At 51.4% G+C, this 7,104-nt stretch overlaps 1 protein-coding gene across 1 annotated transcript in view; it reads right to left on the minus strand.

Annotated features, from left to right (window-relative positions):
• LOC119104463 (5-phosphohydroxy-L-lysine phospho-lyase) overlaps window positions 1-3,263 on the minus strand; it is a gene marked incomplete in the record, with an annotated part of 55,788 nt that extends 52,525 nt beyond the window's left edge. Inside the window, 1 exon segment of the mRNA XM_037228179.1 lies at window positions 3,075-3,263.
• Between the last annotated feature and the right edge of the window lie 3,841 nt (window positions 3,264-7,104).

The following is a 7,104-nucleotide window of genomic DNA, read 5'->3' on the forward strand; positions in this document are numbered from 1 at the left end:
CCTCCCCAAGCAAAACCCGTGACCGACTCAGGGCCATTAACCGACACATGGCCCCCTTGTCACGCACAATGGGGCCCTGACTGACACAGGGGACTCGATCATTGTTTCATGAACCCAGACCAATACAAATTGCACGCCCTTGTCTTGTTCCCACTTGGAAAACAAGCTCCTGGTTCCAACCGACATGGAGCCAGCTGCTCGGTGTGTGTCCCGGCCGAAATAGACGTCCGCACTGTCTCCGGGGTCCTCAATCGGTGCAAGAGGCCAACTGACTGATGTCAGGTCACGGCCCGACGGACCAGGACCCTTCGTGTGACCTACAGTCAGCCCTCCAGGCCCTTATGCCCTCCAATCGGGCTCTTCGTCGTCAATATTCGGTGCCCCCCCCCCCCCCCCCCCGGCTCCTCTTCAGACCTCATTGAACACTGTCCATGGGTAAATTCGGGGCACCTTGTCAACACAGGACCCCTGCTGGGCACTGCGGGCCCCGGCGGGGCATCGCAGGCTCCGAGGGGCCCTACCTTGGAATTTTTTGGTCCCCTTGGAATTTAAGGGAACACATGCCGCCTGTGGCTCCTCCCCCCCCCCCCCCCCCCCCCCCGCCAACACCACCGGCCACTGTCGAGCACCTGATCGCCGTTACCAAGTCTGAGCGCCGTGCAGTCAGTGAAGCTAACGGTTTGAGTGTGATCGTAGATAAGCAGCAAACCAGGCAGCGTTAACCCCATGCTGTTGTTTGCGTTTACTGATTATGACAGAGCGATTGGTGACGCCGAAACACGACGACAGATGGACAAGTCAAACAGCAGAGATATCGCGCCCGTCCGCGACAGCCACGTGACGGTAGGCGACGGACACGAGCGCCGTTTCCGTCGAGTGACGGAGACAGGAGACGTGCCGGGTCTGATAGAGCAGATGATTACCGGGTACGCATCGAATGACCATCATCGGACCACGCAGCTCGCTCAGCCCTTTCGTCACGGACGACGACGGCGGAGAGAGGATGGCACGACAGTGAGATGCAAGGACTTCCAGGTTTGAAGGCAGGATGAACAGGGGGGTACTTCCATGGATCTGGGAAGTCGTAGTTGGTCAGACGTGTGCTCACGATGTGGGGAAAAGGTTCAGCGGCAACGTCCAGACACATCCAGCCCAAGACCGTCGGCCGTGGCCACAGTTACTAGACCCCCCTGGGCGCGAAACAGCGTCACTGGCCTGCGGCAGTGGTCACGGTCACGAGACCAGGCCCCTCCTGGGCACGAAACAGCGCCACTGGCCTGCGGCAGTGCCCACGGTCACGAGACCCTCCTGGGCACGAAACAGCGCCACTGGACGGCGGCCGTGGCCACGGTTACCAGACCCTCCTGGGCACGAAACAGCGTCACTGACCTGCGGCAGTGGTCACAGTCACGAGACTAGACCCCTCATGGGCACGAAACAGCGTCACTGGCCTGCGGCAGTGGTCACGATCATAAGACTAGGCCGGTCCCGGGCACGAAACAGCGCCACTGGCCTGCGGCAATGACCACAGTCATAAGACTAGGCCCCTCCTGGGCACGAAACAGCGCCACTGCCCTGCGGCAGTGGTCACGATCATAGGACTAGCCCCGTCCTGGGCACGAAACTGCGCTGCTGGCCTGTCATAGTGGGCTCCTCCTGCCATAATGGTGGCAGATCAGGAGACAATGACAGTGGTGCATGCCATGAAGCTGGGCAGGGGACAGGCTGTGGTACACAACAATGTTGTGTACACATCGCACAAAGTTGCAGACATTCATATGGATGCCATTCACCTGCCAGGCCAGAGGCATGTGAATGGCATCTTGCAGCTCAGTCGAGGCAGCAAAATACAAGACTTTGGTTGTGATAGCATGATAAAATGAGCCACGGCACAGGGATATAGAAAATCACCCATGGCTGCTATACTTTCTTATCATTCATGTAACAGCATTGTTTTTGCCATTTATTTCCTATTAATGGGTGCAACAAGCATGATTTCTGTGCTGTTCCATCTGCAATATATATGGCAGATAAGTGTGGCATTATGTGCACTGGCGCACCACAAAATATGGCAATACTTTTGTGCAAGGTCATACAGCACCATCCTTTAAGACAACTGTGCAGGGAGGATGACATTTGTTTATTCTGAAGCTATTGGAGTTTATGCATCTTTCACAAATAGTTAGACCTCATTCCACAAAAAACAAGGTTGAAAAGGATTAAGGTATGACATGTGGTTTGAAATCTTTGCAAGAACACAATTTACTTTAGCATGACCTGAAGACAAAACTTCACAATCAACCCCAATTTATAATTCCTAAGAGCACAAATAGCCACTACCAGACCTGCAACTAATGAAAACAGGAAAATTTTTATCATGGCCTGTTGCCCAGGCTTACTGGACAGAAATCATTGTTACTTATTTGTTAGGTTCAAAATTTAGGATAATCAACTATTTGGGCACCACAGCAAAAGGCTGCCAAGTTACATAAGGTATCAGCTACCTTGTCATATAACAACCAATATGTCACATAATGTCATAATGTCACATAACCAATCTTCTCAATAGGATCAGGTAATTCTAAAAATTATTCATGAGTTGTGTTAAAAACTGTGCCATTTCCTTTGAGCCAACTTGCTATCTTTCTTCCTACCAGGGGCTTCTGCTCCACACCACAATAATGTTATGAGGTTTGTGAGTGGGACCCAAGACAAACATGAGCAAAGGTAGGCTCTTAAGAAACACTGCATAATGGTGCTTACAAGTACAGCATAAGTTGTGCCACATTATTACTGCCAAAGTGTGTAGATGGTGAATTAGCACTGATAAAACATGAGGCATGAGGAATTCATTGTGGCTAAAAGGCTGCTTTTCAAAACATCACATTTTTCTACCCTCTCTGAGAACAATCAATGTGAATTCTCTTTGCGCAGGCACAATCCTGTTTAGGAGCAAAGTTCAACAGAGCTTACCTAGGTCAGTACGCGGCATACCTAGTGCTATCAGTGCCCACCTGCTGAAGTGAGGTAACAGGCAGCAACCGGACGGGCCACAAATCGCAGTGGGTGCTTACCTTCGTTCTATATTGTTGCAGCCCCGGCCGGCATTGGCGAGGTGTATCTCGGTTGGTTGGTGATCATACGGCGCACGGCGCAAATTCTGAAGTCACCAGTAACGCCGGGATGACGATCAGGTGCAAACGTGGGCACAACCTAAATCACGCCACGATACACCCACCCGCGCGACCACCACGGGGAGAACGGGCTCGTACGTGCGCAGCAATCCGCGTTCACAGAGCCGTGCACCCCACACCCCCGCGCCCGGCGCCCCCCGCAACCAATGCCGACTCATGCCGACTAAGTTCGGATCGGCGGCAGAAGTCATCCAATGGCCTTGAGCACATCCCCGTCAGCTAAGATGCGACGCGGTGATTGGCGGATAATTGGCGGGGAGCGATTTGCTACTACACTATGCTGCACTACTCCCACAGTTTGCTGCCAAATCACATTTGCGTAAATATCCCGCAGGGTTGGCAGGACCTGGTGGAAACAATTTAATCGAATCAATTTTCCCATTATAAGGGCATGTAGAAATTAGGAGCGCCAACACCAGCAGCTACAGCAAAAGCTGATCTAATACGGAACGTGTGAGCCTACGGGATGCATTAGAAATGCAGATGAACTATTGAGAATTGCTCGTGCTGGCAAGGTATTCATGTTAAAGAATACATGAAAGCTCACAACTGTAAGGGAATCATTTAAAAGTGCATGAAAAAGGTGGCTGACTGCGGCCAAAATTGTTGCTTATCCACCCTTGTGACAGGAGCGTGCCAAGGGGATGGCTCAGCAGTTGCGGATCCAGAGGGACGGGGAGGGGGGGGGCACGGAACCCTGTACCCCTCGTGCCATGAGGGGAGCCACCGGCTCTGAATGAGACCATAGCCGGCAGAACAGACGCAATTTTTATTAAACAAACCACAACACAATTTGCCGTCTTTGGGGCCCCAGACGATCAACAACAGTCGCAAGCGGACACGGAGAGCCCGTGAGCAAAGTCAACTATTTGCTGGTTGAGAAGATGGTGATTGGCGCAGATTGTGAGGCTCATTACGCTGTTCAGAGGCCCTACGCTGGTGCCGGGGGCCCTATATGCTCACTTGCGGGGTTGGTCCGATCGCTGAGGAGCCTGCCACGTTGCCCTTGATCTGTTTGCATTGTCTTGGAGGTCCCCACGCTGCTATTGGGGCGCTACCTGCTTATGTGCCTGGGAACTCTTGATCGATCAGGCGCCATTCACGGATTCCTCCCATCCGCCCGAAAGGCTCTGTGCGCTAAAGCCGAGGTCCCCACATACCACGCACACCCGGTTGCTCAGTGGCCCTTTATATTGGTCCCGCGTTATTTCCTCTTGTTCGGAGGGCCTTGTGCTGTTGCTGGGGCCTATATAAGGTAAGGCCCCGAGTCACGTGATGCTCAGTGGTCCTCCTCATTGATCTAGGGCTCTTTCCCTTTGAGCTCATTTGTGGAAGACCCTCTATTCTTATCGAGGTCTTTTCTGTTAACCTTTGATCGCACAGGGGCATTTAATCATGTACACTGGTTTCGTGTAATTTCCCTTTTGTTTAAAGGGACATGTGCTCTGGTCGGGGGTACTATATGTTAGCCGTCCCATATGTTAACCGTCCTTTATGTTAGGGTCACTCCCGATCGTTCATGGGCCCACCACGTTGGTCTCGGCTTCTTCTCCCTTACTCGCAGGACCCTAAACTGTTAACGAGAGCCTCTTCGTCGCCTCTAAGCACCCTCTATCGCTCAGTTCCCGTCCCCATTGGCCTTCGGTTTTCCCACATTATCCGGGGCCCGCCGCTGACGGGGCTTAAACCTTTATCGGCCGGGGAACTGTTGATCGCTCCGGGGCTTCCAATATTGGTCGGGAGCACTTCTGATGAGGTCAGAAGAGCCATACTCCGTTGCCGAAAACCTCACGTGTACTTACAAGTGTCATGACGTTTCACCTGCTTGTGTGCACAGGCCTGGCTAAATTACGTCATGTGCAGAAGTCCGAGACAAGAGGATGCCGATTTATCTTGGCGACGTAGCCTTAGAGCAGTAGTCGCATCTACGCCAATGAATTTTACACGCAATTGTCGAGCACAATTTTATGCGCCGCCGACGTCATTCATGTTAAACGGTGGATGACTGCTTTTTCAGGCATCCCGTATGTGGTTTATCCCCAAGTTCTGCCACATCCTTTAGAGAGGAGTTCTCTAGAAAACTGTCGGCCATTTTGCGCACACTTTTGTTTATTGCTTTGTGCTCCAGGTCAAACGGCTCTACAAACATCTTCAGTCTGGAACGGGAATTCTGCATACATGTAATAACATAACAAATTAACATATTCCGTTCGTAATGACGGCAAACGGCTTGCAACTCACTCGCCGCAAATCGGAACGGCACGTTAACGGTTCTTCCTTTTTCATCGACAAATTTCAACAGATTCTTTTCATTTAGCATTTCCTGTAGGCGCTTGCTGAAAGCGGCAAAACTGCACGTTTTTATTCCCCGACCTCCCGGCAAGGAGAACGCACACGTACTTATCCTCTCACGGGTCCCGGCCTGCCTTACTTGGAGACGGCGTCGAATTAGACGCGGCTGTATCGAAATCCTTGCGTGCGGTTCCAGGCACGCTGAGCCAGCACTTTGCTCCGTCTACAGATTGGATCCGAAAAAAGTAATGCATCTTAAGACCAGTTGTTCGTTTCTTCGCATGCTGAGCTTCAGCTCAACTTTATGTAATGGTCATCGTTTTGCTGTGAGGACGTAAAGCGAGTGATGTGCCGCCTGCGCGATTCGTGAGGGACGACAGGCACGTAAGATCGATTAATCCGTCATTGACTGGGTTCCTCAGCAGCACGCCATTGGCCGGCGGGAGGGGGGGGGGGGCTAGATTTGACCCCTTGCCCACCTCAAGTTTTAATTTAAAAAAATAAAAACGCTATTGGCCGGGCCGAATTGAAAGATTCAAATTGCTATCAATGGCGCCGTGGCGTGCGGTCTTAGACTACACAACAGACTTAAGTTTATGTGTATTAAGGTCACAGGTCAAGGTCAGATTATAAAAAATGTTACTTTGTGTGTGCGTGCTGTGGGTCAAATGCATTCGTTAATTGGTATCCGTGCCTCTAGAAATCACTGCTCTGGCCGCGCCTCGCCAAGCATTGCGAGATGCGCTGCCGAGGGATGGACCTGTAAAATCAAACGACGAATTTGTTGTACTGGTGGCTGCTAGCCTCCTACCAGCGGTATCGATTGCACACAGTTATAATCTTCGGGTTTGATTGCAAATATTTTCCTGGGCCATCGCAATATCACCATCACTCTTCGGAATATCTGGCCGCTTCCACAAGGCAGTTTCGTTTAGAGGCGCATCTCATAGTGCGAAATAATTGCGCCCTGATCAAACACGGTATATATGAAGACATCCAATGCTACGAGAGCCGCACTGGGCCCAGAGCGAAGATCACCTGCCGTGTAAATGAGAACTGAAACCTTGGTCTGTACGATATGTCCTTTTTGGTCTATTATTTTCGTCATATTTGGGTGATCGAGACGTGAAATGAAAGAGCTTAGCCGCAATTATCGATATGAGACATGTGGGTAAGAGCTGTTACTTGCTTATCAACCGCCTAAAGTAAGGGTGAAATGGATGATCGCGGTGGTGAATAACCTGATGAATGTATTTTCGCGTTGCTTTCGACGGTTCAGTCCTACTGACAGCGCGACTTGATGCCGCTCATCCCCGCCGCCAGTCGCGTGGTCGCCGGCTGACGCGTGAAACTGATGAACGGCCTCCGCGGCCCCGTCACCGCGCCACTGCGGCAGGCCTGAGCCCCGCTACCCGCCGCCGGGCACGGACAACGTGCGCTGTGATGCATATCAAGCTATAATTTCGTCAGTGTTACAGATAACTGCTTGAAGCATGGTACATGTATCCTTTATGGTCATACCTAGGACATGTGTTTTCATGTCTTCATCTCTTTGAGCCCGAGGCGAAAAAAATGCTGAGCTTTTTTAAAACATTTTTTTTTGTTTTTGACATGCCAG

The sequence above is a fragment of the Pollicipes pollicipes genome, unplaced genomic scaffold (genome assembly GCF_011947565.3).
Source record: "Pollicipes pollicipes isolate AB1234 unplaced genomic scaffold, Ppol_2.1 Scaffold_6052;HRSCAF=7182_pilon_pilon_pilon, whole genome shotgun sequence".
Lineage (NCBI taxonomy): Eukaryota > Metazoa > Arthropoda > Thecostraca > Pollicipedomorpha > Pollicipedidae > Pollicipes > Pollicipes pollicipes.